This window comes from Lontra canadensis, unplaced genomic scaffold, assembly GCF_010015895.1.
Source record: "Lontra canadensis isolate GAN:19392208 unplaced genomic scaffold, GSC_riverotter_1.0 scaffold169, whole genome shotgun sequence".
NCBI lineage: Eukaryota > Metazoa > Chordata > Mammalia > Carnivora > Mustelidae > Lontra > Lontra canadensis.
In genome coordinates, this window is record NW_022631163.1 from 1443264 (window position 1) to 1450575 (window position 7312).

The window sequence follows — 7312 nt, forward strand, 5'->3', positions numbered from 1 at the left end:
GAATTCTTAGCATTCAAACAAGAGCCCATTATTAGAATTCGCTCAAACCTTTCACGGGGTAGTGAGCTGGAGCCCCACGACAGGCATAGAAGCTACTTAAAAAAAAAAAAAATCACTGAGTGCATCCTTTATCCCCTGTGCTGGTTAGTGGAGATACAATGAAATTGTGAAATAATAAATGTTACTGCTTTAAGCTCCTACTTACGGGGTTATTTGTTATATAGCATATATAGATAACTAATATACAGAAGATCAAAGAGGAGGAGTTGGGTGGTAGCGATCAAAAAAAAGAATTGAGACCTAATCTTACCCTCAAAGAACTCACTCTTAGAAGACACTAAAATAATTGTAATTGAGGCACACCTGGGTGGCCCAATGGATTCAGCGTTGGCCTTTGGCTCCTGGGGTGGTCCTGGGGTCCTGGGATAGGCCACTTCCTGCAGGGTCTTAGGCTCCCTGCTCAGCGGGGAGTCAGCTTCTCCCTTTGCTCCTCCTCTTGCTGGTGATCTCCATCTCTCTCTCCTCAAATAAATAAATGAATAAGATTCTTAAATAAATAAATAAGGGGCACCTGGGTGGTTCAGTCAGTTAGGCATCTGCCTTCTGCTGAGGTAGTGATCTTGAGGTCCTGGGATCAATCCTCCAACCACCCCCAATCCGGCTTCCTGCTCTGTGGGGAGTCTACTTCTCCCTCTGCCCCTGCTCTCTCTCTCTAATAAAATCTTTTTAAGATTAATTAATTTAATAATTATAATTCAGACAACACCCACTAACTCCATACTATGTGAGGTGGAATGGAGGATACAAGAATGTAACAATGTATTTATTTGACAGATATTTATGGAGTCTCTGCCCTAGATTTCCATGTACTATGGAACTGGGAGGACAATGGCAGGTAGGTGGGTCCCTACCCCCACTGTGTTTACAGAGTAACAGTTACTATCTGACACCTCCATTAATCAATCACACAGAGAAATCTATATGAATCAGGAGATGTGTTGGGAAGCAGGAGAAACCATGAGAGAATAAATAACATGGGAGATACAATCAAGACAGGGTGATCAGGCAAGGCCTCTCTGTGGAGGTAATATTTAAGCTAAGAAATAAAGAATGAGTAGGATTTTGCCAGGCAAAGAAAAGGAAGAAAGAGCACGGTGGTATGTGAAAAGGCTCTGGGAAAGGCGTGGAGCATAAGAAGGGGAGAGAAGCTGAAGCCTGAAGGGTACAGATATGTAGGACAAGAGTTGGTACTTGCCCTTAAAGGGGCTCACTGTGGGGGTGCCTGGGTGGCTCAGTGGGTTAAACCTCTGCCTTTGGCTCAGGTCATGATCTCAGGGTTCTGGGATTGAGCCCCTCGCCAAAGGCTCAGCAGGGAGCCTGCTTCACCCTCTTTCTCTGCCTGCCTCTCTGCCTACTTGTGATCTCTCTCTCTCTCTCTGTCAAATAAATAAATAAAGTCTGTTTTTAAAAAGGGGGGGACTCACTGTGGGTTGTGGATGAGGAGGGTCATAGGAGACAGAGATGTTTTATATGTTGAACTGTGTCCCTCCCCAAAAAAGCTACGCTGGAGTCCCAAACCCCAGTAGCTCAAAATATCATCATACATGGAGACCATATAGGGTATTTACGGAGGTAATCACATTAAAATGAAGTGATTAAGACATGCATTAATCTGACCGGTGTCCTTATTTAAAGGGGAAATTTGGACACAGATCTACACCCAGGAAGCACACCAAGTGAAGACAGAGATCAGAATGATGCTTCTACAAGCATCATTGTAGAAGCTTCTACAATCTTCTACAAAGATTGCCAGTAAGCCACTGGAAGCTTGGGAAAAGCCACGAGGCTGATTCTCCCTTGCAGCCCTCAGCTTTGATTTCAGATTCCTAGCCTCCAGAGCTGTGAGAAAAGAAATATGTATTGTTTAAGCCACCCAAATTTGTGCTGTATTTTTAGGGCAGCTCTAGCCAACTAATACAGATGTGCAGGTGCTTTGAAACCTGTTACTCTGTATCCAAGGGTAAAAAATTCCCAGTGCAGCTGCTGCAGGCATAACTGCTTGCTCACTCTCTGGAAGCTCCTGGAAGGTACCAGTTGAGTCTTGCTCATCTTTATGTCCTGCCAGGGCTCCATTAGCACCACAGCAAGGGGAGGAGCTCTGTGCCATGCTTGCTCCTATCCATAATATCTATGCAAGGCACACTGCTTGCACCATGAAAGAAAACGTTGAAAACGATATGGTTTCTGCTCTGAAAAAAAAATTTCTAAACTGGGTGAACACATGACAGTGTAAACTGCTTCGTAATTATTAATTACAGCTGCCATTGATTGCATATTCACTAAGTGCCAAGCACTTGACATATATCAATATTCTCCTGCCAACCATTTTATAAGGCAGCTGTAATTACTCTCATTTACAAGTGAAGAAACCTAGGGCTGGAGAAGTTAGGCAACTTCCCAAAGCCTCACAGAGACTACGTGCATAACCAGTGAGTGCACTACCCAGTCAACCTGGGCAAGCCAGATGAGCTCCCCAGGAAGAGAGAAAGCATCCAAAGGGACTGAAGTATCTGAGAAGATTTCCTTAGGGAAGCAGTTTAATGTGTGTCCCAGATAATGGGCTGGGTTGAATACAGGAAAAGGAAAGTTGAGGTGCAAGATGTGCTTTTCTACCTCTAAGCCTTTTGCTTTGTTGGTCTCTTTGCCTGGAATGCTCGCCTCTCCTGGCTTTGCACAAACCAGACTCATTTTCATCCCTCAGGGCTCAGCCCAAATACCATCTTTTCAGAAAGGGCTTCCCTGACCACTCTTTCAAGCTGGTTGTTTTTCCTAAAGATGGCTCCTGCGGGGTCCATACGATAGGCTTTTCTGCCCATGACCACTTTAACCAACAGCGTATTGCGGGAGAGTCTGTGTCAGCCTCAGGCACGGCACTTACCTGGCCTGAAAGTCAGCCATGAAAGAAGGGCGACTAGTACAAGAGGTGTCTCAGTGGCTCAGTTGGTTAAGAGTCTGCCTTCAATTCAGGTCATGATCCCAGGGTCCTGGGATCAAATCCCATAGCAGGCTCCCTGTTCAGCGGGGAGACTACTTCTCCCTCTTCCTCTATACCTCTTTCTCCTTGTGCTTGCTCTCTCTCTCTCTCTCTCTCTCTCTCTTAAATAAATAAAATCTTTTAAAAGAAGGAGGACGAAGAGGAGGGGGAGGAGGGGAGGAAAGGAGGAGAGGGAGGACAGGGAGGAGGGGGAGAGGAAAGGAGAGGGGCCGGGGGAGGGGAAGGGAAGGGACAGGGGGAGAGGGAGAGGGATGGGAAGAGGAGAGAGGGAGAGAAGGGGGAGGGGGAGAACGGGAAGGAGGAGGAAGAGGAGGGAGAGGAGGGGGGGAGGAAGAGGAGGAGGAGTGGGGGGAGGAGGAGGAGGAAGACTAGCCCAAGATCAGTGAGCTGTGAGAAGTGCAAACCACCTGGGAGGAAGAGAATCAAAGAGCATCAGACACCGGATGAGGGAGTGAAGAAGCCATCTGGGAGAGGTGGAGAAATGGATAGATATAAGATAAAGCCATGATGGTAAAATGTTAAGTGTACAATCTAGGTGGTTAGTATAATGTTTGCCATACAATCCTTTCGACTTCATGTATTTGAATTATTCACTACAAAGTTTTGGGCAAAAGAGAAACCGCCTTGGAAGTGGATTCTCCAACCCCGAACATTTCCACTCACATCGCATGGAGCAGAGAAGAAGCTCCCAGCCCAGCCTTTTCCAAATTCCTGGCCCCCAAAATCATGAGCTAAATAGATGAGTACTTTAAGCCACTAATTTTGGAGGTATAGATAACAGAAATTCTCTAAGGGGATGTCTCTTACTTTATTGCACAGCTGCCTGCCCATTTCTTGTACAGCATTACCACAGTCTGCTTATTCCTCATCAGTCTCTCCCCCAGTAGAGTGTAACTTCTGTTTCCTCTGCTCCTTCCTCCCAGCACGACTGCCTGACCCGTGGAGGTACATAAGTGAATGTTTGTTGAGTGACAACTAAGCCCACAAAAGGGGCCCTTCTGAAAAGTAACGAGAGAGAATACAGAATTCATGGAGTTGGTGGTGGGGGTGGGGACTGGCATTTGTCAGTTGGACTACCCATCTTCCATTTGTCAGAATCTCAAGAAACGGGAAAAGGGAGCCCCTTCTCCACTCTCGCAGACGGAAGAGGTAAACACACCCTCACCTCTGTTCCTGCTGGAGCATAGATGCTGGATATACTCATGACCTGTCAGAATCCCCCACCCCAGACTGAAACCAGAAGCAGAAATTCCAGCTGTAAAGGTCAGTCAGAGACAGTAGCAAGAACAGAGTAGGGGCCCTTATTCAGAGCAGGTGGTTTTAGGGGTAGGGTGCTAGCCACCTGGCTTTGTTGGGGGATGGGGGGTCCCTGCCTGAGCCCAGTTCTGCAGCGTCCCATCCCTTCCTTCTGCCTTTGGTTCAGCACAGGTGTGCAACCAAGAAGCTAAATAAATGAATCCTGAGTGTGGCAGAGCCTGATAAATTCAGGACACAGGATCGAAACAAGGGTGGTCTTTCCTCCAGGTGATCTGAACATCTTCTGTGTTCCAGAAAGGTCAGGGACACATTTCTCTCAGAGGTGGCAGGGTCCAAACAGCAGTGGAGACTCATCACATCCCGAACTCCTTCTCTGGGCCTCCAGGAGCATTATAGCTGGTAACCAACTTTGATTGACAAGACCCGATTGAACAAGACCTGTTCTTCTCTTGCTTTTTACAAGGTATGAACTCAGGACAGGAGTCCACTCTCAGGTGTCTGAGTCCTATTCCTGTGTTCTAGGATCTCCCAGGAGCAGGTCTGCTGCAAGGAGGAGACGTTCACATTCCAATGCTGGGCTCATTAGAGAGGTCAGCAAAGAGAATTTCCATCAGAAGATGGATTACATGTCAACGTCAACTTGCTCTTCCCAGGAAAATCCAAACACTCTCACCTGTTCTGGAGACCCAAGATCTTCCACAGTCTTGAAACCTGAAAAGCTTTATTCAGCAGACATTCATTGAGGGCCATTTGTATGTCAGGTAAACACTAGGGACAAGATCTTGGGCTCTGGTGGTGGAGAGACATAGAAACAAATGAATACAATAGGATATTTTGAGTTCTACAAAAGAAGAATGAACCTAGGAGAAGCATCAGACTCTGCCTTTGGCAATCACGGAAGGTGCCCAGGAGTAGGTGACATTCACTCTCCAGGAGGAGATTATAGCAGAAGCAAAAGTCCAAGCCAGGGCTCGTACTTGCAGTTCCCCCCAAGGAGTGAGTCCAGAACTTCATCTCTCTGAAATGCCTCAGTCATAGAAGCAGCACAAACTTCACAGGCATCTAGCATCTGGATGATATTAATTACCTCCATGTTTATTAAGAGCCCCATTAAACTTGACTCTAACCAACAGCACAGTTGGCTCTCTGGGTTAAATCCACACTAAATATTCAATTACACACAGCATAGGCAGAATCGTATTTGGCAGGGATTAGTTCCCTTGTCCTGTGAAGGCACTTTTCCAGCTGAATAATAATGGTGTCTTTTAATTGTGTGATATCTTCCTCTTGAGAGACTTTAAGCCAGAACATCTCCTCAAAGGGAGACAGAAACTGGGTGTCATCATCTCCATTTTGTAGTTGGATGAACTCAGTAAAGAGGTCTGGCACTCGCCACAGAAGCTGGAATCCTACTTCTCTTTCAGGGCCCAGCTCAAATGCCCTCCTCTTTGAAGAGTTTTCAGTTCCCTTGTCACAATTTTCCTGCAGGACGTGGAATTGAAAGAAGCTGAGAGAAATGACGAAGCTCTTTCTCTGTACAGAGACAGAGAGCCCTGTGCTGGGTGGTTGGCCTGCATTCACTCACTCGATCACCCCCAGCGCGCCCCCACCCCCACCGCCGAGGGAGTGTTTCCACGTCACAGTTGAGGAAACAGAGACATAGAGAAGTCAAGAGATGGGTCTTGGGCTGCACAGCTAAGAAGTATCAGGATCAGGATTCAAAGCCAGGCCTCTGAGCCCATTGTCTTAACCACACACTATCCTGGCCCATTTGATCTTTTATTCAACAAGTATTTATTGAGCACCTACTGTATACCCATGGCTTGCTGGGGATGCTAAGAGTATAATACTTGCTAGGGATGCAGGAAAACATCGTCCGTCCCTGTCTAGCAGGGAAGACAAATTTAAAATCCTTCCACAAACAATTATCTAATTACACATCGGTTATCAGGCAATGTTAGCAGAACGTAACTCAACTGGATAAGACACTTAGCAGGGTGAAAAAAGAAATCTGGTGCTTGGATGGCTCCTTCTTTTCTGTAATTCAGGGATTAGTCAGCTCTTCTTTTTTTTTTTTAGATTCTGTAGCCGAGCAATGCCTAAAGATGCCCACAATTTCTTTGGGAATATCCACAGATCACTTCCCTTTCCTAATCACAGCTTTCCCAGCTGTAAAATGGGAATGAAAAATCAGAAACGACTGGAAGCAACCCAAATACCCATCAACAGGGGACAGTTTACATAAATGATGGTACATTTACACCATGGAATTCTCAACCATTAAGAAACATGAGACAACCCAGAAATGCTAGAGATGGATCGCTAAGACATCACTGAGTAAAAGAATAAGGCACAGGATGGTGGGTACAGAATGCTGTCAATTGTGTGCATAAAAAAGGGGATAAAGGAACATGCTTATCTGTGCATGGGCTATCCCAGCAAAGATGCACAAGAAACAGGTAATGGGCCACACCCCTCTGCCCCTCCTGCTCCCCCCTTCACCTACCAGGCAGGGCACCCGGACACCAGGGATCATGGGGAGACCTCCTCTTAATGTATGACATTTTTACCTTTTGAATTTTGCACTCTGCATGTAACTTCTTGAAAGCTAAGTTAATCGATTAAAAAAAATTAATACAACACTTTGATGGGAACACAAACACAAATAGCCCTTCTCACATTTGCCCACCTTGCAATGCTATTGTTGGTTTCAAAGCTGAGGTCAGATGTGGCAGCCCTGGTAAGATCTAAAACAATTAGAACACGTGTTGCTCCTATTGAGACCAGGTAGGAATAAGGGCCCAACAGAGAAGCAAAGAGGAAAATGAAGGAGGGAAGAGGAGAGAAACAAAGAGGCCATGCATAAAGAGAATGACCCCGGCAGTGAGAAAATCACAATTACTCTAGTACCACCGAGACCACAAGGCAGTTGTGCTACCTGCTTCTTTCCAGCCAGCTGCTAGGTTGCCATGGTAATGTAATGGCCTGTGAAAAGCTTAT

At 46.1% G+C, this 7312-nt stretch overlaps 1 non-coding gene across 1 annotated transcript; it reads left to right on the top strand.

The window, feature by feature from the left end:
• The first annotated feature begins 1757 nt into the window (after positions 1–1757).
• LOC116860035 lies at positions 1758–1896 on the top strand. The gene has a single exon (XR_004381258.1). It is a non-coding gene; the product is annotated as a small nucleolar RNA SNORA14 (small nucleolar RNA).
• The last annotated feature ends 5416 nt before the right edge of the window (positions 1897–7312 follow it).